This window comes from Bacillus rossius, chromosome 1 (genome assembly GCF_032445375.1).
Source record: "Bacillus rossius redtenbacheri isolate Brsri chromosome 1, Brsri_v3, whole genome shotgun sequence".
In the NCBI taxonomy this organism is placed as follows: Eukaryota; Metazoa; Arthropoda; class Insecta; order Phasmatodea; family Bacillidae; genus Bacillus; species Bacillus rossius.
In genome coordinates, this window is record NC_086330.1 from 37,918,315 (window position 1) to 37,942,504 (window position 24,190).

The window sequence follows — 24,190 nt, forward strand, 5'->3', positions numbered from 1 at the left end:
TTTTCCATGTTTTAAAAAATAATTACACTTGAATCAAACACGATGAAAATATTAAAATATGTGCCACATTTCGTGAGAAATAGGTACTCAGTAGGTCTATTATCTCGAAAAAGTATATAATCGTGCAAAAATAATCATAGCCATGTGCTGTACAAAAACTTACATTATCATTTTTTTTTGTGGTCGGTATTACAGTGTATTCCTTGGCAACTGGTTTTGTAAAACTACAGAAGTTTTTTTTTCTTCTGTGTACCGAACATAACGGCGTGGACTGCGCACGAGACCATCTGTTACTTACCATTTGTCACACATTGCTGGTGTGGACACACGAACAAATAGGTACAAGTTTATGTTAAAGGGGAAATAAAGAAACCGAGTAACACCATGATAGTTTCGAATTTTTTAATCTGTAACAACTATTTATTATTTATCTATAAATCCTTAGGGCAAGCCAATATACATTGCCCAAATCAAGCTGGTACTAAACAAATACAAATCTAATTATATAAACAGCCACAAACTTAACGGGGAAATACATTTAGAGAAAAACATAAGAAAAAATAAAATACGAACAATATAGGAACAAGATAAATTATTTTAGCTTCAGAGATTACGAAGAGACCTTAAGTTGTTATTAATAAAGATGATAATGCTAAACATTTTTAAAAATTTTAATATGTTGCACATCGCATTAAAATATTTTACGATCTGGGTGATGTATCTATGAATCTATGACAGTAGATTTTAAGAAGAAAATGTGCATCTAAGGCCGAACGTCTTGTTTTTAAGAGAACGAGTGTTATATCGGTGTAACGTCTTGTGTTAGTTACAGTGCATACTTATTCTTTCGAATATGGCTGTAGTTTAGTAATGTAAAGTTTCCTTCGATGCGGCAATGATGACAGATACACTGGCCGCGTGTGTGTTCAGCTTGATGACGGACCGAACAGTGGCGCGAGAGAGCTGGTTGCCACGCGGTGTCGCGTGCAGGGAAGGAAGTAAAGACCTTCACGCCGCCAGCGGTAGCCGGCAGAGGAGGCGCGAGTCGCGGAGGCTGCCGGGGAGAGAGCAGCGCTGCTTCCCGGTTCCATTCCGCTCGACTGGACTCGGGGTTAGACGTCGCCCCAGAGTCTCCGCGCGAGAAGGGGACAAGTGGCGTGGCCGCTCACTTCATCACAGCGCACAGTAACGAGAAGTACCTGATCCAAGCATTCAAGCTTCGGAGCCAAGATAACCGCCGCCAGCAGATTACGTCACAATCTATACATGCCCTCCCTCCACTCCACGAGTTGTTTGAGTATCCACGTGGCACATGTTGGTCAACGACCTGTTGACTTATAACACTGACTCCCAATTCTGGGGGCTTTGTTTATCCACACAGTCAAGAGACTGATACAAATATATATATATATATATATATATATATATATATATAGATATATATATATTCTATAGATACTTTTCAATCTGTGTTTGAAGCTAAATAAGTATTGATAAACTGTTAAAATATTTAATCTTCAATTTACAAAGAACGCTGGTTACAAGTTAATAAGGGATCTTCGTTAATTTACGGCTTTCTTCGTAAACTTACAAACACGGAGGTCTCTTACTTATAATTTTAAAATGAATCCAAAATAATTTTTTTTGGCATATTAACAAAACTTAAGTCTTTAGTAACAACACTCTTGTTTTGTCTGTGCGCGTGTGTGTGTTTACCTTCGATTAGAACGGATCATGCAACTCGGAAGACGAGAAACAGGACGTAGTTTCTACGAAGATAACAGTTATTTGAAATCACGATCGGCTCTAATGGGCTGCAACTGCTTCAAAGTTCCAACAGCCGCAATCGCTCCAACTGCTCCGATGCTCTAATGAGTTAAATTCTCCGTCAGTTAAGGTGGCGACAACTCGTAGAGACGGGATCGCCCGCTTGTGCCGCTGTTGCATCCTCCGAAGGCGCGGCAGTGTTTGGCCAACTAGGAGCGAAGCGTGCCTACAAAAGCAGCCATGCATCACACCGGGCTAGAGAGAGAGAGAGAGGGGGGGATCCTTCGACGTTTACCTGGACACACATTATCACTACGCACACACTCGCAGTCTCGCGACCCGGCACAAAAGGCGGCGCGAACACGCCTTTTCATCCGTCCCGGCTCCGCGGCGCACAAAGGGACTCGCCTCACGGCCCACGGAGCAATTTTTGAGCGATGTGACGCGTCAGCGCGGTGTGACGACGTCCTCCGGGGACACACCGAGGGGGGGGGGGGGGATCAACAGGAACTTAAAAAGGTCAGAAACTACCCGATGCTCGAACGAATTTCAAGTGCGCTTTTATACCTCTGATAGATGAGACGGGGGAGGCTGGAAAAGGGGGGGGGGTGGTGTTTGTGAACATTTCACTAACAGTTTCTGCTAATGTACTCAACACAAAAACTTTTTTTTTCCTTTAAGTTTATATCAGTTTCTATGACGGCTGTGGTCATGAGTAAATAGTCTGAGCAATTTCTACAACCGCCAGAGGGGACACAGACGCGTATGAACTCCAAGAAATTTTGGTTTTAGCGGTATTTAGTATGGACAAAAAAGCGTTTTCTAAGTGAGATTGGCGTTTAATTGACAGAATGAGAAAGGAAAATAATAATGGTAGTTAAAAAGAAGGCAATGATAATTTTTTTGAGTAATTGTTAGAACTTGAAAAATTCACAGGTTCAATGACCTCCAACAATTTTCTGGATACTCGGGCAAATGCCACCTATTCATTGGCTGATGAATAATAAGACTTCTTTACTGGGTAACTTTTGATTCGATACGTTACTGGTTGAAGGATTTTCATTGGCTTCTAAATACATCCAGATTAACTGCTAGTCGATAGCAGAAGCATTACAAAAAATAATGTATTTTAGCCCATCGTTAAAATAATCGGCGATGTTTGTTTCCCGGTCTCTGGCCATCCTACTATGCAAATAACATACATTATATTCTGGGCCGTTCGTCGCTTTGTCAAGCACCTATCACCGTGGGTTGTGTGACGTGAGCACACTTGTGGGATGGCTGTGGGAATATGAGATTACGAATGAGCGACAGCACTTAGGCCCATAAATACACGGATTCACCCGCCATATTGGGTGATTGCAATTTCTTGTCATTATTTATACAGAATAATTTTTACTAATGTCCCAACATTTACGTATTGCATTTTGTGCTGTGGCAAATTTTGTCACATAGGACACGTTGCTTGTTATTTCTAAGTAAGGCCAAAAACCATAATTAATTATAGCTTTCTGTCTGACTGATTGTCGTATTTTCTGGGTAAAAAAAATAAAAAATATTATCTTATTTAGAATTTTTTTAACAATATCAACAAAGGCGAAACAGACGAACAGACAGGTATTACATACAGTACATATGGTTCTACTGATCCCCAGTAATCAGATAAAAATTTCCTTGCTGTAAAAGGCCAACTGAAAATGAGAGTTTATTTGAATGACTAATGTTGAATTTCTAAGTTTACTTCACAAAAACTCTTTTTTATGCAATTAGTTGCTAATCAAACTATAACAATTGGATTGCTGGTCAAATAAGCAAGCGTAGCGTGACTCGTTTCCAATTTGTCGGTTCTCAAAAGTATAACCAATGGTCTACGCATCTGTTGCCAAGCACTACTTTTGATACCTAACTGTCAAATTTGAGATTCATGTTTACATGACCCGTTCTTCAGAAAAAAAATATTGAGTATAGTTAACTTTGATTTGTTACTATTTTAAAATAGCGCTACTTTAAAACATGTTTCTGTAAACTTCGGAGAAAAATGCTGGTGTTGCCATATATATTTTCCCCCCCACCTGCTGGTGGGAATACAGAGTGGACGGACAGCTACATTGTGTTTGAACTGACAAAAGTCAGGAGTGGACCCAGACAACCGACAACTCCATCTGTCAACCGGCAAGGAAGCATTATCTTTCTCCACGGTTGGCTCCACCGCAGGGCGAAAAAGGGAGGGGGAGTAAGAAGAAGAAGAAGGAAAAGCCAGTATAGTTGCGAGAAATATTTACGTCTTCGGAGATGAAAGCGATCGTTTCCACAACAGCCTGGTGTGGGGAGAGAGAACTGGGGGGACGTGTTGACAACTGCTTGGGTGTGAAATCCTGCGGAAAAAAGGTAGGTGCGAGACCACATCTGACAAGCAGACGTCACGCACTGCGTCCACGTGAAACTGCTACGCGCGCCGCGTAGTCTGGAGTCATAGTCCAGTCATCTTAGTCAAAATTAGGTAAGAATCTCGGAATTTGAGATACCCAGTTATAAACTTGTATAAACTTGTATTTTGACATCCTAAAAGTTGTCTCAAAACCTACATATGGTAGGGTGTACGCGACTATTAAAATCTAAGGTCAAAGATCACAAAAATCGATTTTTTTTGCACATTTTTTTTGCAAATATCTAGTTTCCTATGGGTTTTTCGTGAGTTGTATTTGTTATCAATTTTGTAGAGGATTAAATTCCCTACAAAAAATGTTTCAAACATTTTTTTATACGTTGAAACGTTTTCGAGATAGAGGGCGGAGAGCGCGCGGTTAGAGAATCATTTGTCAACCGGTAGTCCCGGTCAAAAACACGCCATATAAAGTTTATTAATTATTGATAAATACATAATTATAAATAATTTGCATTTCTGATTAACTATTACATTATATTTAATAATATTTTATTAATTAAATATATATCTATTCAATAACACTTATAACCGATTCCTAAAATGAAAAAATAATTATGGGACAAACTTTAATTACATTTTAATAATATTCTCATTTCCACTAATTTACACGACAGAAAATTTTCAGTATTGACGACAAAATAATCTTTGAACCCTTTTTTCTGGTTCCTTTCGTTTGCCGTGTCTCCCGCCTGAAACGAGGACGTGTGTGGGTTCGCATCCCTCGGCGCTCTAATGGTAGGGCGATGATCTGCATAACTCGTGACCCCTCTTCCCCCCTCCGTGGGGCCCCGTGTGTGTGCTCGCGCTAATGACGCGGCGCGTCGTGTATACATGACAGCGCCACAATGGAGCATCCCCCGGTGTCTGACAAGCTGCCGGTGTTAGAGGGGGGGAGGGGAGGCGACGGGCCTGCTTCGCGGCTCATTTAGCACTCCCGAAAACAACGATCCACCGAGTGTCTGGCCGGCGCGGGAATATGCGTGTTTTAAGGGGATTAGACCTTGCCACCTCGCAATCCCTGCTAACTTATTAACTGCGAAAGTGTATCCTTTCACTTGGCAACGGATTGGTATGACCTTTTTTTTTTGTATATAGATAGCTCATGGACCGGAGAGTGACAAGACTATATATAATAATGAAATTCCGTCCCTAAGAAGCGAAAGAAAAAAAAGAAGGTAAATTCGGTGTGTCATAGACACACAAACAGTGAGCTTGTGTAATTTCTCTATGTCCGCCACACGGTCATATAGTAAGGTCTGGCAACTTCCCATCCTTCTCCTTGGCGAAATCCATCCGTTTAGTGAAGCTCGCGGCTGCTATCGAACTAAAGGCGCTAATAACAGTTTAGCTGAGAACTTCCGTCAACAGATGGCGTTGCCTTTGAATTTGTAACGCGCTATCGTTTGGTTAATCCGTCACGTCTTGTCTAGGGGTGCCTTCTAACAAAATGAAGCTGAAGATTGGCGTCCGGGTTTTGCTGATGCGTAGCCTTGATGCAGCCAGATTGAGCAATCAACAGGACTTTAAAATCAAAATTTCTCGTTTTTCAAGTGTAGGTATGTCCTACAGACTTGAAACTCGGTAGCGATGTTCCTTTTATTATGATGTGTTTAGCCCGGGCAACGCCAGGTACTTCAGCTAGTTTAAAACATTTTTTATCTCTCTTGCAATAAAGCTTCCATGCTAATTATTTTTTTTACTTTGACATGGCATAGGACTTAACTTTGACTACGATTTGAAATCAACACTCGTGAACTGGTGTGATAGTCATGATAGTTGTAGTCGCCAGCGTGAAATAATCAATTTTTTTTGGCGGCGCTTACACACGAGAGCCTGTTAGTAAATGTGTAGTTGCACAAAGGTAAAGAGATATGATTAATGCCTTGGCAAATCAAAAATCGAGATAAAGAGTTCAAATTTATTATATCAAAAAGAGGGGGAAATCCAAAATAGCTAGGCCTAATCCCCTCTTAATTTTAAAAAAATATTTCGGACATACAAAATGTATGATCAATATCATACTTTATGCCATAGAGAAAATCTCAAGAACGGATACAGAAAAAAAAAATCTATACACAAACACTCAGAAAACAAGACAGCTCAGAGAATCCCGTGGAAGAAATTAGCCAGAACAACATCAAAGCACTGTAAACAAACATACACAGTTAAAAATTACACTAAATTTATGGACTTTTCAAAGAAGAATTTAACTCAAATAAACGAAAATATCTTCGCATAATCTACGCCGTATTTTGATTTTCCCGTTGTATGTTTCGTTCCAACAAAGTTAAACTCAAAATTAATATATATATATATATATATATATATATATATATATATATATATATATATATAAGCGTTCTTTGTGCAGACTTAACCAGTTTTTGAAAGTTTTGTTAATATACCAATAATATTCTTTTAACTCAGTGTCCGTACATTTACGAAGATACCATTAACCCTACAATTAATAACCAGGGTTCTTCGTAAATTGAAGGTAAATTTTTTAAATGCAGAGGGTTTGCAACAAGAACAATGAATACGAACAACAACCTTGACCGACACAGTGACACTAAACAGATAATCTGGACAAAACGACAATAAAGCGAAGCACGGGAAAACCCGGCAGATTTTGGCTTATTTTGTGTGCGTTTATGTGTAAATTTTATTTTTGTCCATCATTAAGGGTTTTCTCCATGGCATACAGTGTAAACCAACAATGGCGCATGTCCAAAATAATATTTTAACTAAATCTTCCCCATTGCACGAGTCATTCAAAGAACTTTTAAATGCATGTACCTATGTGAGGTCAGATAATTTAAATTAAATTGTTGGACTAACACTAGTCCTCTATCGATAATCCACTAACAATTCCGTAAATATTGTATTCAGTCTTAGTGAAGAATGGCCTGTCTTGGGTATAACGCCTCTCAAACCACCAATAATATTGTGGATACGCTCCTAGTACCAAACAGTTCTTGGCCGGCTAGTTTCCTTTTTTTAATTCTTCGGAAAAAAATTTTTTTTCCTTTTCCCAACTGCGGCATTAAATTTGTCTTGTTAATGTAACGAATGAGTTCCTTAGCTATCTAAAATATTTGAACAGCATTTAAAAAAGGCGGCCGAAAGAATAATTGTTTTGACGTCACCATAAGCTCCTAGTTTATTGTTTCAACTATTCATTGCGTTTTTAGAAAAAAAACAACCATAGTTTGTTTATGAAGGAGAAAAATATTCGCTTTTAGGCGGGATGAATGCCTGAACTGGATTTCTTTAGATAGCTTCTTTCATTATTATTTTTTTTTTTGCGACGTGTGACATAATTTCGCTCCATTTCTTAGGCGGCGTGGCGCAGGTAGCTCGCACACGCACACGCACGCCAGGGGACTTGTATGCGAGATGAATTAGGGGCGTAGCACGTCCCTGGAAAACAAAGAGGCGACAGGAACCACGAGAAAATGTAGGGGGGGGGGGGTGAAAAAAAAACAGACCGCTGCCCGGCAGGGTCCGTTTGACAAACTAAAACCTTGTCTTCCCCCCCTTTCTTCCATTCCCTTTCATCGCCAAACCTTTTACAGTCCGCGTCTTCATCCCTTCGTGACTTCTCTCACCAGACAAAACATGTGTCCGTTACGAACTATACCCGCGCGGCAAAAAAATATATAAATCCGGGTAGCCAGCACATTGTGCAGCGAGAAACAACGTTTAATGGTGTTTGCACAGGAGCAATTAATTAGGGCAGTTTAACACCGAGCAGGGGTGTCCAGCCGTGTGCTGGGTCGCTGTAGTCGGACGGTGAAGCTGAAGCCAGGGTCGGCCCTCGATACGTGTTTCGTACCTCTTGGGCAATCAAAAATAAAGGATTTTAAAGAACAAAAGATAATTTCGTCGATCCAATCCTTACAGATAAGCCCCCTAATGTCCGGAATTATCTCTGGAACACACGTCTAACCCAAGAATAGTGTCTATCAATTTATCAATATCAATGTCATAGTGTCTATCATTTAATTCGATTTCTAACTACATTTACGTATTATATAAGTTAAACAGTCAGTGGAACGCACATTTTCAGTTTAAAGTTGGAATAAAAAAATTTAAAAACTAAATTAAAACATTTTTATTATTTATAAAATCTAATCACGTGGCCGAAATTCATGAAAGCGTTGTTTGCTGCCTAGTCGGAAATAAAAGAACATTACGATACCCGCGTTTATCCGCTACTTGCACGCTATCAGTCTTTATTAAGGAGTTATTAAAAAATTCGTACTGAAAATTTTTAAGACACTTAAGGGGTGGCATTATTCAATTAAAGGCAAATTAAGGACCCTGTGAAAGTAACAACGGATACGGATGAATTCGGATTGTTGAATACGTGTACCTGCAGGGGATAAAACATTTTCAAATTTCTCTTATTCAATTGTCATTACTCCATTAGCTGCAGTGTGCAGTTGCCAGAAAGGCAAAAATGCAAGTTGTCAAAGTGCTCATGATTTTTTTTTAATATCTAGGATCTATGTAGGCCTACGTCAAACACTATCAAAAAATATTTGCACGCTTACGCCCATCTGTCAGAGGGGAGGAGGATTCATAAACCCCCCCCCCCCCCCCACACACACCATAAAAAATAGTAGACCACCAAAAATATCACACAGAGAAAAAGGTTTGTTTTAATCAAACAAATGTTTGTTTATATATGGCGAAATAAATATTTACTTGGTGGAACAAAATATTTTGTTAGCTTAACCAAACTCAGTAAGTAACAAAATGATTTGTTACACCTAACCAAATATACATTTGAGTTGGCAAAATCATTTTGTTGGGTCAACAGAATCTTTCCTACTACAACATATTTGTTTGAATTAACAAAATAGATCTATTTCGCCATATATAAACAAATATTTTTTGAGGCAAACAAACCTTTCTCTCAGTGCAGCGTGAAGCAACATTAACTTTACTTACAGTGTTTCGAAATGATAGCATTGTATGTTTATGGTGGCTGAACGTGTACACGGTTTATTCATTACTGTCGCAGCCCTCGTCGGCAAATCTATTCCCACCGCGCCTTTGCCTCACAGTCCCCGTGATTGTTTCAATGTAGATGGACCAGGGGCAGCCCGTTGAAGCGTCTATCCTTCACGCAGGGTTCTTAGGCCATTTTTACAATGACACGGGAACGGAGAAGATCACGTAAACGGAGACGGATCTCACGGAACAGAGTTTCTACAACAGCTCGCAGACGCGAGGGAACCGTACGAATTAGCTCGGCAATGCTGAGCTCTACAGTTTACGTTCCTCCGTGCGACCAATAGAAGCAGAGTACTTGGCTGCCATGGCAGCCATGTTTGTTTATGTTCTAAATATGTTAAAAATTGTTTCAAGTAGAATATCTAATGTTCTATTTTTAGCTACTTAGTATTTGATTATATATGTCAATTTTGCTTATGCTGTGATCTCGAAGCATTATATACCTATATATTTAAAATAAATTTAATGTTTCGTAACCTTGAAATGCATTGTGAAAGCAGCAGACGCGATAGTGAAAGGTTTCGGAATAACCATTTCCTTTTACGTAATGCGTCTTCGTTTCCGTGTCATTGTAGAACAGGCCTTAGGCCGGGGTTACGAACCACGCAAGAAACTCAGCACATCACCCAGAATAATACAACTTGCAATTTTAAAGCAGTAAATACAAATTTCTTTCCCCGGATTATTTTGAAACATGTTATTTTTCAAGAAAACGTTTGATTTAAAACCATCATTAACTTTCACTGAGTGATAGTTCAATTCAATTTTGTGAAAGTGAAAATACACTCGAAAATTCGGAAAGTTTTCACCGTGTGTAAATAAATATAAAATAATGACCTGCAACGGAACATACAAAGTTCCTTGAAAGTTCGCCGCACAGGCGAGTGTAGCTGACGGCGAGCCATTGAAACTGGCTGGCGGCGAGTCGACCCGCTGGCCGTTTGTCACGCCCTTTCACCGGGGAGGCCAGCGCAAACACGGCGTCAGTCATTTGCATGCGCGCGCAGCTGTCCGCGCCGCGCATGCGCCGTGCGCGGACGCGTCCAAGCTGCAGCCGCCATCTTGCTGATTTCCTTTCACTCTCATTACTAGGGGCAAATATTCCAGGCCAGCTGAAAGTTTATGAAACACTGTAGCATCGTCTGTGTTTCGAGACCAGGTGAGTTTCTTTCGGTAAATGTTTACCGTTATAACATCAACCACAGTAATTCTGCGCTGAAGCAAACACGTGAGTGGCCCGGTCAGATAAGCTAATGGGATGGCTTCTCACTCGCAGACGGTCGCCAGTTACAAGGAAGAAACGGCTGGTGTTGCAGTCTGGGAGTTCAGGTATTTCCACGAATAATGCCTGCCCCTGTGCATTACTATTACTCGAAGGCTTTTCCCTTCAATTACTTACTATCTATATTTCGTACTAAATATTTACTATACATTATATATCATCAATAAAATGTCACGCAAGAGTTCATAATAACTACCACTAGCGGTACATTTCACAGCTCGAAAATAAAGTTTAGTAATTATTTGGCAAAAATAATTGCTTTCCAAAAAAACCGCAAGAGACCCAACAGGATAAATATACAGGAAAATACCTTAATTAATAGCAAGTGAGACTGAGTCTGAAGGCCTGGCTTTACCCACCATAGGTATCTGTACTTTTTTATCATTTAAAAAAATTATTAAGAAATATTTTTAAAAAATGAGACTAACTCACTCAGCTATAAGATCTAGAAACCGTACTTCCTGCGAGTAACAAGGGCGTGAATTAGTCAGGAAAAAACTTTAATTTCTTGGCAACTTGTTTTCAAACGAATCTTCTATAAAAGTACAGAATGTTTTTTTTTCTTTTCTTTTCTGTATGGCAGGGTTAGCTGATTTAAACCACAATGGTTTTAACCATGGTTTAAATCTAGTGATTTTTATTTTAAAAAATGCGTTTTTACAAAATGTATTTTTAAAAAAGAATATCTTAATAAATTTTAATGAAAGGTCTATTTTCACTATAATAAATACAATAAAAATACAATAATAGTTTTCTCATTAGATAATGTTTCTTGTGATTTACGGGAACAAATGATTAGATATACTAATTAAGATCTTATTTATTAGAATAATTTGTAAATTAGACCAAGCTAAAATTCCTCTAAAATTAAATTAATTAGTAAATTGTTATCAAAAGTGTATAAAAATGAGGAAATAAAAAATGTATTGTTAAATGCGTATTTTGTGGGAAATCCCTGAATGTACTGTAAATACCCTTTCTGTGGGAAACGTCCATTCTTTGGAGAGTCCTCATCCTGTGGGCAAATAGCCTTTCTGTGGTTATGTCTCAGTCAGATGTGTAGATTCGCTGGACTTCAGTTCTTGGATGTCATAACTTTTGTGGTTCAACGTTGTATGGCTTTTATTTTAACATGCTGAGAATCAAAATAACTAATGTAATAATAAAACTGGTTTAAACAAAAAAAAACCTAGTTTAAAAACAGGTTGTTTGATTTTTAAAAACTGTTTTTTTACAACCCTGCTGTACAGTAATAGAAAGGCCTTCCCTTTGGAAGTAATTGTTACTGTGACGCGAGAATGATTAATGTAATAATAACACCGAGACTTTGCTTTAAGGAATACGTTTTTTTAAATTATTATAAAGTTTTCTAATTATTGAATACTACATAGGCCAGTGAGATGACCTGTGCCGGTCAACCCCACGAGCAAAGCCTTTGCGAATCCTTCATATTCGCACCTTTGCCTCTAGTAGGATACCAGTCTTTGGCTGGATGGTGAAATTTCTCTAATTTAAGTAGAGCTTCCTTTTCTCCGGTAGCATATGTACATATATAGGTACATATTTAATATATATATATATTTAATCAAAGAAATAATTTATGTAAACTGAAAAAAATATTTGCTGATTTGAAAAAAAAATTGCATTAAAATAATTTAGTTCGTTTTAAATTTTGAATAACGTGTAATTTTCCATTATATGCATAGTAAATATATTTAAAATACTGCACGTGGCCACTAGTGCCACAATCTGGCCTTAGTGAGTGTTAAATCTCGTGAAGAAGCAAGAGCAGTGATAATCCCGGTGCCGTGGAGGCCTGCAGAACGGCAGCGCAGCCGAGCCAGCGCTGCGCACGGCCACGGGAGGAACAGGCCCCGGCCGCAGACCGCAGCCATCTCATCACGCGAGTCGCCGACGAGACACGTCACGTAGCGCTCTGCGGTCTGGGGCCCCGCGGTACAGTCCGTCGCAGCACCGCGTTCACCGCCGCCCGGCGAGGAACGAGGCCGCGACGCTCTCCCCCGGTTCAGTTCAAATATTATCTTTTGACGTGACAACGTCTAATAAATCGATGAACGCCGGCTGCACGCACGAAAAAGTGTCCCGTTACGCACATTGTCCAGTTACGCTGTGTCCCGTTACGCTCATTGTACGCTTGCGCCGCATCTATCTCTCTTCCACTCGATTGGAACAACCATCGATTTGACTTTTTCGAGGCACATTAACCTTGAAACACTCCCATTCGTTTCCTACTTTTCCTATCATCGTCCTATCCTCAACAGAATAACACAGATTGGAAGAAGTTAAATAGCAAACATGTATAAAAGTTTTAGTTAAAATAATCTCTTCGTTAAAGTAATAAACATATTTGAATTAATGAGTGCAAATAAAAGTAAATTTATCAATTAAATTTGTAGATTTCATTTCACTACTTCTTGTTTCCATAAAATATAGTGATAATTCAATAAATATGATTCAATTTTATTCATAAAAATATGCAATCATTTCATCAATGTTTTGTTATGACGCTGTCACGTTTAACTATCGTCCGTAAACCGACTTTACAGACAACCAATTTTTTCCTAACCTAACTAAAAGTGTGTCGGGTTAGGGAAGACTCTAGATGCGTCCCAGGCCGTAGCCTTTAACACCTAATCATGCTGGGTTTCAGTCGTGCATAAAGGATAGCAGGAATCGTGTGCTTTGAGTTAACACTTTTTTTTAATACGACAAATATTACTATTTAAATATAGAGCAGAGTTTCTGTTTGTGTGTTTCTTAAACAAATATGTATAGTTTTGCTCCGATTTCGATGAAATTTTGCACGCTAGACCTCTGAAACTAGAGGAAGGTCACTACTGTCTACGTGAGATTTCGAGAAAACACCCAACCCATTAAAGAATAATTGAATTATTCTCGATGAAATTTTCGTCATTGCATTGTTGATGCCTTCTGCGTATCCGTGATAACGGCTTTAGCAACGGCAGTGGCGTACCCACGAGGAGGGGCATGTTCAGCTAGTTGCTAATATAATTAAAAAGGAAATCGTTCGCACATAATCACGTTCAGAGTTATGGCCCTGAAACGTTTACAGTATTTAGATTTTTCTTTTGAACTGTGGGTTCTTTTTAAATTGTACGTTAGATAATACCTAGCGGGTCAGACAAAAGTGTTTATCCCCGGTACCTTAGTTTCTCTGAACGGCCCTGCGGTTGCAAAATACAGTACGTTTACGTCTTGTCGGTAGCAAGGTCATTCAGATACCGTGGAGGCTCAATTCACTCTGGTTATCAAAGCAAACATTAAGTGTGTAACGGCTAATACTAGAAGTCTGTTTAAGAGACCCACCTAGTCAGGGGTGTATTTGTGTTAGTGAGGCGGGATGATAAGTGTGTGACACTCGCTGGTGCTTCAACCGCGGCATCGCCTCTAAACGCGAGGCTAACGCGATTTGAACTGTAGCCGCAACATTATACGGCGGAGAAATGAAGATAAAGGTGTATTGCAAGTCCCTTGAGTTCTTTCAAAATCTCTACCGGATGTTTCATGGCTGAAAAATATTCTGAAATCACGCGTTTAGGCTATTTTCACTCTTTTAAAAGGACAGTTTAAAAACGAAACACACATTCAGAGTAGGCCTATTCTTGAATGCTTTTCGTAAACAGACACCACTCGGATACCACGATCAGTTTTTTAACCGTGTGGTTTCTTCTGGAGCTCTGTATACCGCGTGTGTGTGTGTGTGTGTGTGTGTCCAGGTAGGCTCGGATAACGCCGGGTCACGGCAGACTGATTCTGCGATGGTTTTCCACTGCCTTCCACTGTACGGAGTTGGTGATGGGACAACACAAAACCTAGTCCTGAAATTCAGGACGGCGATTTCCCACAAGTAAAAAAAAAAAAAAAAAAAAAAATCTAGACCAAGCCGGAAGCCAGCTACCACTAACCTCGAAGGAAAAGAAAATCTCTTGGTCCCATGTAACTGGATCTTCGCAGGAACTGCGCCGAGTTCGGACTGCCGAACTCTGTGTTTCGTCGTGTACAGGCTAAACGTCCGTGTTTAGAGTATACTCAGTACGACAATATGTCTTAAAATTTTGCAAAGGTATCTGGATAATTTGTAATTAGTTTTCTTTGCAAAACGTAAGCAGGAATCAAAATAAGTTGTGACATAGACGCGACGCGACAGCACCACATCGCTTTATTGTGAAGATGCGGTTTTAACCGCACCACACACAGAAGCCAACAACTATATATAAAAAGTTCTTATTATATACGCACTACATGTAAGATACCTTACGTTTTACAACGTATTTGAGACAATATTTTTAGGTCAAAATTTTGATAATATATAGGCCTATTCGGAAAAATCATCGGACTTAACGTAGCAACAGATTTCACAAAAATAACTTAGAAAACAAAAAATTGAAGAATGATCATAGGATTACCGATGCACCAGTTGAACCATCGTTGGGGAAACAAAAATTTGTAACGCTCATGTCAGTAACTTCTTGCCCGTGACAGAAATATTTCCAGTCAGAAAGACTGTCGCGTCCGCAACTAATGTTGTTGTCTTACTTATGTTGAGTCCATCACGTTGCGCTATCGTGGTTCCAGGAGTGTGGCGCCATCTTTAACAGCACCGAGTTAAGTTAAGTTAATAACACTATAAATTAAAATAACTTATTACGGGAATATAGCAGATACACATGTGGTTACAAACATTACACATACACATAAGCAACTGTGGTTTTGGAATCATCAGTCTCTTCGCGTGAAGTACGGAAAGATTTAATGTAGCGCTACAAATTCCTGACACTTTCCCCCCTTCCATTTACCGGCCGGTTAACACCGCACTTCCCTGATTTATACGCTACGAGTAGTATTAATTTCTACTCATTATCACTCCACTGAAATTCAGACTAGAAAACTATGTTACAAACCATTTCTTCGCTAAGAACAATTTGCCCTTCCTCCAAAAACGTTCGCTCGAAAACATCTTTCCCGCGAGTGCAGGCGCTGCGAGAGAAATTTCTTGGCCGCAAGAAAACAGGGATTTATTTTCTTGATTTTGTGCAAAATGTTTTAAGATGTACTATAATTTCGTTGTATGAAAATAATTTCTCCTCACAAACCTTACTCCCCCAACTTAAGACTCATTTAGTAAAGAAAAAACACACCAAAATGGTGATGACATACTATGTTTAATCCCATATCTCATACAGAGAAATAACGTATCACGCTATTTTTCATGCGCATGTAACTGACCTTCACGACAGTAACTCACCAAACGGGTTTTACACAGTTTATACCTACTTGCGTTGATTTAAGGCACAATTCGAATGAATTTCGGGGGTGGGATGTTATGAATCGCTGTATCCTAAAAGTATTTCTCGTGCCATGAGGCGGGAAACCTAAGATGCACATAAAGTTTGGACCCTGCCCGAACTTACCCGAACAATTCACCTTCGGCCAACCTCAGGTTGATTTTCATTTTAATGTAGTTATAATAACCTAACTAACCGTCCATAGTGTTTTAAAGTGTTTTAATGTAGCTAAACTAACCGACCACTCTTAATATTTGAATTCATTTTTCTCGCGCAAAAATAAAACAAATCCCAAAGTTGGCCGAAGGTGAATTATTCGGGCGTGTTCGGGCAGGGTCCAAACTTTATGTGCATCTTAGGTCGCCCGTTTTTTTTCCCTCCCGGATCATGGCTCTGGTCTGCTTGGCGAATGGATTCCAGGAAGTGAATCACACGTCCGGCCGTAAACTCGCCGTCCTTCAGATCGGCCGCGAACTCGGTTTGGTCTACTTTCACGCAAAGTGGCCGTCATCGAGGATTCCTCGTACACTCCTCACAGTCTACACGGAACGCATCCAGAACTCTTGCTCACGTTCGAGTGTTCCTCATTAGCATTTGTCAAGAAACGACGATTATGGAGGAGGGAGGAAGTAATTGGGGAAACGGCACCACTGGTACTTCTTTTAAGAAACTTTCGAATGAGACTAGTCACGTGAACCAGGCTATGTTGTTTGTCTGCCCCGGAGGGCCATAAGACCCTATGGGCGGGTGCAATTCGGAGAGTACATAAACCGCACGATATCTGAGCCCGGTCAAAGTGGGATAAATATTCTTGAACAAGGACAGCAAATGATAGTCCAGATCGGTATTATCTACATAACAGCTATGAAATTTATTACATTTAATAATAATAATTTGTTGTAAATTAAAAGGTACTGCGAGATATTGCCTTTGTTCCAGGGTTTTTTTCCATCAAATACCGACACTAGAGAGTGATGCCGCACAGCTCCAAGAATTTTTTGAGTGAAAACCTGGAATTTTTGTCATGTCATGTCAGTCCAGTAGATGGCAGACGGTATGCCCAGTTAAGAATGGATCTGTTTAACACTAGAAAATCAGCCTCCGCCATCCTTACAGTAGGCCTAGTGCAGACATACCTTGAACGCACCATTTCACAGTGTGTATGGCTATGGCCGTGAGGAAAGAACTTATTATTTCACGCGGGCGACAACTATAGTGCTTCTCACACAGCTTCTCAAGTGTTGACTCAAACAAAGAGCCAAAGCCCAGTCCAACGCTTTTCTGCAAGTGGTATCAAAATATTTGAATTTTCAGATGTAGAAGCCTAATAATGCTCCTTAAATAAAAAAAATGATTTCACAGGCTAGGTGAGACAGCCTTGAACACAACATTTTCCCCTAGACCAAGAGTGTGAATCTGTAGGATTCGTAAAGGGAGGCAGCGTAAATTTCCAGTAGGAGAAGGGGGGGGGGGGGGGGGTGGCACGGCCCATGAGTTTTGTACGTAAGGTTAACCGACACTTCCATCTTTGGATACGGTGCTTTTATGTTGTATGCTGTCCATATGTTGGCCTACATGCATGCAATAAGCAGAAAACTTTCAAATATACAGAAAGTTTTACATAAGGCATAGTTTGGACAACAAACACGTTTCAGTCACGCTTTTGCAAATGCAGGATGGCCTCCCTCACTGAGGGGCCTCTTATTTCCAGGGGGGCCTGAGCCTCCCCCCCCCCCCCCCCCCACAATTCAACACACAGGATCTACGCCCATGCCTTAGACTACTATCACTTGGAAATTTCCATTAGTGTTCCAGGATTTTCAGTGAGTTTTCTGACTTTGTCTGAGCAATCGTAACCAAGCGCAGAAGGGGAGCGATATCCCCTCCCGAGACCAATTTTATTGATTAGTGCATATTTATGCATACTTAAATATTTAATTTCATATGTTAAACTTTTATCTCATCTAAAGTTGCATGGAGCCACTAAGGTTCTGTATTTGAAACCTGTAATTTGTAAATAATATTCCAAGGCCAAATTCTGACCACTTTCGTTTTTTTGCAACTACGACACTTTCTTTGTGCGATAGCCTCTCCCGAAGCCGCCATTGATCGTGACTGACTCTCAAGAAAGTGGACGCCCCGCGGAGAGCCTGCGCGCGACTGTACGCGGGCGTGCCGTACCGGGAAGCCGCGGCGATGACGCAGTCCGCCGGGCCGTAGCCCCGGGGCCCTGGCGCCTCGCCGAATACACTTTCCAGGAAGAGCGAGTCGCTCGCGGATAAACCCGCGCCGCGCGGGTTCCTCCTCCGCCGCCTCTCTCCCTCCCTCTCTATCCGGGCCCTCGCTTTCCCGCGCGGCGCCGAGCAGTCGAGACCCCAGATCTCTCGCCGCGCCTCAGGCCCGTTCCACGACGACACGGGGAACAGACGGATCTCACGGAACATGCCACTATCGCGTCCGCTGCTTCCACGAGGCACGGGAACGTAACAAATGGCAACTAATGATGTTTGCATTTCAAGGTTACGATATATAATATTTTAAAATTTAAAATAAAATTATTACCTATCACATTATTTCATGCTTTTGAGTACCTATACATGCTATAACTGACATGAAATTTAGCTTTTGAGTTAACGTTAAATCAGGACTTTTTTTTTGGCAGAAAAAAATTTTTTTTAACAATTTAATATTGCTCTGTTATAGAATTACGTATGTTAAAATCATGTGCAGTAACACGAAATTTTAGACGTCCCTGAAACCGGCAAGTAATACTTGTAAAAATGAAGAAGAAAAAAAACTTGGCTCGGCCAGAAACTCTGAACTCGTCGAACCAAACAGGTCGGAGAGACTCCTGGATGATGACCGACACGGACGAGTGGCGTGTGTCCGGGGGAAGTCGGCCGACCTCACACGGCGAGTAGGAGGTCCGGGGGTGGAGGACCCTACAGAGGGTGTCGGAGCGGGAAATAAAAACGTCCCCTCCCACCGTACGTCATCTCGGCCGTCAGCCGTGCACAAGTGTTGACTGCTGTGCCCGCGCCTCCCTTTCCGGGCGGCGCCTTTTGTTCTATCGCCTGTCGCACCGCGCGCCTTCCGTTTTTACCCCTTTTCGCGACCCCGGCGTACCCCCCCCCCATTCCCCCTCACCCAACATGTAACCTCTATCTCTCTCTCCCCCCCCCCCCCCCCCCCCCCAGGGCTCCTGCTGACTACTGACACATCCGCGTCGAGCGAGAGCCCCGCGACTTGTAATTCCAACTGATAATTCCCTCTCGCGCCGCGTGCTTTGTGCCTCGCGTGTGAAGTGAATTTGGGCGGCGATGTGCCGCCGATAAAAGGGGAAAAAAAAAAAGAGAAGGAGAAGAAGAAGCTGGTATAAAAATGTAACCATTCCGTGTTAACGGCGCGGCGCGATAAACACAGAAGGGCAAAAGGGGATGGTGGGAAGGGGGTGAGGTCTGGACGAAATGAAAGGAGTAAGCCGAGTCGAAAGAAAAAAAAGTGCTTCACGCTGATTTTCTGTTCTCCTCCCCCCTCCGGGGCGCGTTCCTTCTGCTCTTGCAACCCCTTTTTTTTCCGTGTATTGTGAGCAAATGGCCCCCCGGTCAGGTGGGGTGTGGGGCGGCCCCGTGCCCTTGTGAAACGCAATTATACAATTTCTCTACCCCTTTTCTCCCCCCCTTCCCATCGTGACGTTTCCGAGCCGAGGGACAAGAGATAATAAATAACGTGTAAAGGGTGGAATGGGAGAGGGGGATGGACAGCTTCGGCCGCCCGCTGCGATCTGCATATTAGCAATTAATGTCCCGGGCATTCCCCGAGAGTCGGGAGGGTCGCAGGCCTGCCAACTGCGCCGGCCCGCCCCCACGGCGGCCGCGGGGGGTCAGCGGGCAGTCGAGTTACCAACCTAACTACGTTAAACACGGGCCACGCCCCCGCCAGGACAGCTGGCGAGCGGCTCGAGGGGTCAGCTGCGACACTGCCATCAGCGCTCACAAAGCCGGCACCTCGCGGTGACTCCCAAGGCTGCAACACCAAGTCGCTCATCGAATTTACGATCCAATATAAGGACAACCAAACATAATTACATTTTCTTTTTTTCCTGTAGCAGCCAGCCACCAGCCAGCCAGCAGTCTTCTGTCACGTTAATCCAAACACTTTTTGTTTTTTCAACAACCCGCTGAAGATAAACCAGCCCATAACTGCGATTAAGGCCCGTTCTACGATGACACGGAAACGGAGACAGACCCGCGTGGATTGGCTCAGCAATGCTGAGCTCTTCCGTTTACGTTGCGCCGTGCGACCAATAGAAGCCGAGTACTTGGCTGCGGTGGTTGCCATGTTTATGTTCTAAACGCATAAAAAATTGTTTTAAGTACAAACAAATCTAGTGTTCTATTTTTACTTTGTACTTATTTTTTTATAAATGTAAATTCTTCACGTATTATGATATCGAAGCATATTTTTTATATTAAATTAATATTTTATAACCTTGAAATGCAATATCATTGGTTTATTTGTTACGTTTCCGTTCATTGCGAACGCAGCAGACGCTATTTGGGAAATGTTCCTGAGGATATTTCTCCGTTTGAGTGATCCATCTTCATTTTATTTATTTTGTTATTCCAACCCCACGTTTTTTTAACTTCTTGCAATAATTGTCTGTATTATCATAAAAATTTTCAGAAAAAGTTTTAGAATTAAATATAAATTCATAATTTCCGAACCACGTAAGTACACTATCAAATTAGTTCTAATTTATTTCAATCTAATACCATGTACATAATCGAATCAATTCTTATTTTTGTTTAAATTTATAAATATTGTCTTATTTAAAATAAAGTTTTATCTAACCAACCATTTCTGCATGGGGTGGAATTTACAAGGTTTGAAAGTATACTACCAAATCCGTTATACTTTAATGTATAAATAAAACTTTGGCTGAAACCATTTTTGATTACCGCAAAAACAGGAGTTGAAATTTTAAAAAATTCAAAACTTCCTTAGTATCAAATCTGTTCGAATTTATTATAAACCGTATTATTATTATTATTATTATTATTATTATTATCTTAAACCTTGGTGTAAAACAAATTTGTATTTGACCACGTTATTAGTGCAAGGAATGAAAAATAGTGTTGGAAGGTCAAAAAATTGAATCATTGCCTTACTTGGCATAATATGCAATTCGTTCTAAATGCTGGTTTCATTGAGTTAAAAACATTGATAATATTTCTGCTGCATGAAAATAAGAAAATGTTTAATCGATCATTTTGTAATATTGGTGAACAAAAAAATTATGTACATTAAAATCTTAAAATGATCCAGAATTTTATTGAAGTATCTATTATATTTCCAGAATAAATAGGTACTTCGAAATCTACCCACACCTGTAGGCTGTGCAGAAAAGGATTTTTTTATAACTTTAGTTATATTGGTTCTCAGCATGTTAAAATGAAATCCATACAACATCCTGCATTCTGCCACTGTTTAACCAGAAAAGTTATGAATCAAAGAACTGAAGTCCAGCAAATCTGCACATCTGACTGGGACTTAACCACAGAAAGGGTTATTTCCCCACAGGGAGAGTATTCTCCAAAGGATGGGTGTTTTTCACAGAATGGGGATTAACAAAACAGTTAGGGATTTCCCACAGAATATGAATTACCTATTGAATATATTTATATTTTATTTTAGAGGAATAATTAGCTGGGTATGATTTACATCTTAATCAGATAATTTAAATGATAAGATCTTGATTAGTATTTAATTTTTTGTTAATTTTTTTCACACAAGAATCATCAATGAGCAAACTTTTGTTTTTATTAGAGTGAAATTAGACCTTTTATTAAAATTTTCCGATATTATATTTTAAAATACATTATTTTTTTTAGAAAAAAACCTTTTTTGTGTTATAAAAAGGACTTAGTTTGAACCATGCTTCGAACCATTGTGGTACAGATCAGCCAAGCCGTGGATGCGTGGCGAGGCGGGGGGCTGCCGGCCTATGTGCATGCACAGCACAAAGATAAACACGTCACACAGCCACCCAGCGGCGGGCTCTGGGCTGTTTGCATCCACGGAGGCCCTCCCAGGGAAAACTTGAAAAAAAAATAATTTAAAACAAAAAAAATTTCAAGCTAACCTGGAATTAAAAATGTTGAGGATGGTTTTGCCAATTTATCTTTTAAAACAATTCGATTTTCTTTCCTGATAAATCATTCTCTGGTCAGTTTTATAAATTATTACGATCAAATTCCTGTGGAATCGCGTAATCATGCGCGGCAATAAATACTTCAAAAGTTTTCCCAATACGAAATTATTAATTAAAATTTGTACTTTCCAGCACTTTAGTTTACACGCTGGTAAAATTGTAAGTAACGTACCATATTTTGAGCAGCAAAATAGAAAAAACCGGCACGGGGTCCAGGTAGTAACGGGGCTCTGGGCGATTTTTTCCCCTAACATAACAAAAACTAAGTATCTTATATCTAGATTATAACTCGTTAAGTTGGTCCCAGGCGAAACCTACATAGACACCTAGGGAAACCCTGGGCTCAGTCATGCGGGGTTACATAGTGCAAGCAGTTAGCAGGCAGGTTCAGTACAGGACAAGAAGGATGGTCCAGGAAGATAGGTTGATCAGGGGCAGAAAGTTTCAACCTTGCTGGGGTCGAGGGCTTGGACCTAGCGGCCCGCGTTGGTGTTTGTGCGCGTCAGGGTTGGCACCAGTGGCGCGTGCGCCCCTGGCGGCGGGTGACAGTACTCGTCACCCTCCAGGCTGCCAGTCAGCACGTGTGCTTAAAGCTAGGAAAAGAATAAATAGAGACCTGAAAAATTCGCGGGTTCATTTCGTGTTATGCTAAAATTCAGATAATCATACCTTAGAGCTGCTTCTGCCATTGGTTCACTGTTAAAAATCTGGAGGACTGAGGGCCAATAAGAGACCCTCACTCATAGACGTGTCGAATCACAGGCCACCCAGTCGAGACGACTCACAAGTCAGCAGCCAACGAACAGTTGGCATTTGCCCGAGTATGTAGTGGATATTGGAGTCTATCCTGGAGGTCATTGAATCCGCGAAATTCACGGGTCTCTAATTATAATCTGTGTCTTATGTAGCTTTTTGCACAGAACTGCACCAAGTAGGCGGGACGTTTCATTTGTTCGTTCGCTGTAGGCATGCTCCGTGTGACGTCACGAGTCGACAGCAGCGCCGTGGACAGAGTGAGCGACAGGGGGCTCGTGCTACGAGCAGGCAGCGGGACGATGGCAGTTGCCTGTCCGGGATGGACGACACAAAGACAGCATCTACCTGTACGTCGATGAGCAGCAAAGTATAGCTCGGCTCGGCGTGCTGCAATGAACCCGCGAATTTGTCCGGTCTCTAAGAATAAAGTGTTGAGCGCATATAAAATAGTTGTGTTAGTTTAATCACGTTGAACTCTCGCGAGCTGGCGCGCCGGACCTCGCTCCAGAAGGGGCAGAGCGGCAGGCGATTGGCCTGGAGCCGCCCCTGCCTCGAGGGCAGAACCCGCCGGGGCAGAGCGGACCCCGGGGCTCGCAACAATGGAAGGGAGAGCGTGACAAAGTATTCCCGTACAGGGACGAGTTGGGGCGCCCCGTAACGGCCGGACAGTTGTTTATGGCGGTGCTGTAAATCACCACCGGCGGCTAATAGCCGCGGAAGACAAGGCCTCTCCCCTTCCTCCCGGGCGTAAGGTACAGCGCGCGCAACAAACATCGACCTCTCGGCGGGACTGTCCATTCTTCAGGTCGTTCCCACCACGTAGTGTAGCGTGGCCCTTCGTAGGACACCAAACTGAATAGGGCACTTCAGCCGTGTCAGTACGGAGTGGTTTGGACAAAACCTTCGCCTTGTCGTTCAACCTGGTCAGAGTGCCCACGCTGTTATTTATTTATTTATTTACTAACGTCTTTATTGGCGGCCTTTTCTTACAGTTGACCACACTGTCTGCTATCACACCATACATTGGAATTTTACAAAAAAAAAAAATAAGCTTTACACAAACACAACAGACGATAAAATAGGTAAATAATATAGAAAGAATGTTCAAAGATAAGAGGTAACCATTATAAAATTTAACCATAAAAAAATTACAGGTAACTAAAAATTAAGCACGGGCATACACGTGCTGGAAAGTAATTAACACTTGAAAAATTCCATCGTTGCCAGAATAAGTAGTATTGTATTTGAACAAGTCGCTCACACATTCACACACAGATTCAAGCAGTAGGTTAGCCGCGAAGTGATCATAGCAAGAATGCTCCAAAGATGTTTTTTCAACCTGTGTTTAAAGCGTAGTTAGGTTTCTTATTGCCTTG

General features: G+C 41.1%; 1 protein-coding gene across 4 annotated transcripts in view; it reads right to left on the minus strand.

Moving 5' to 3' along the window:
• Positions 1-24,190, minus strand: part of LOC134534912 (protein big brother-like) — a 160,202-nt gene that overhangs the window by 65,140 nt on the left and 70,872 nt on the right. The gene's annotated exons all lie outside the window — the stretch shown is intronic.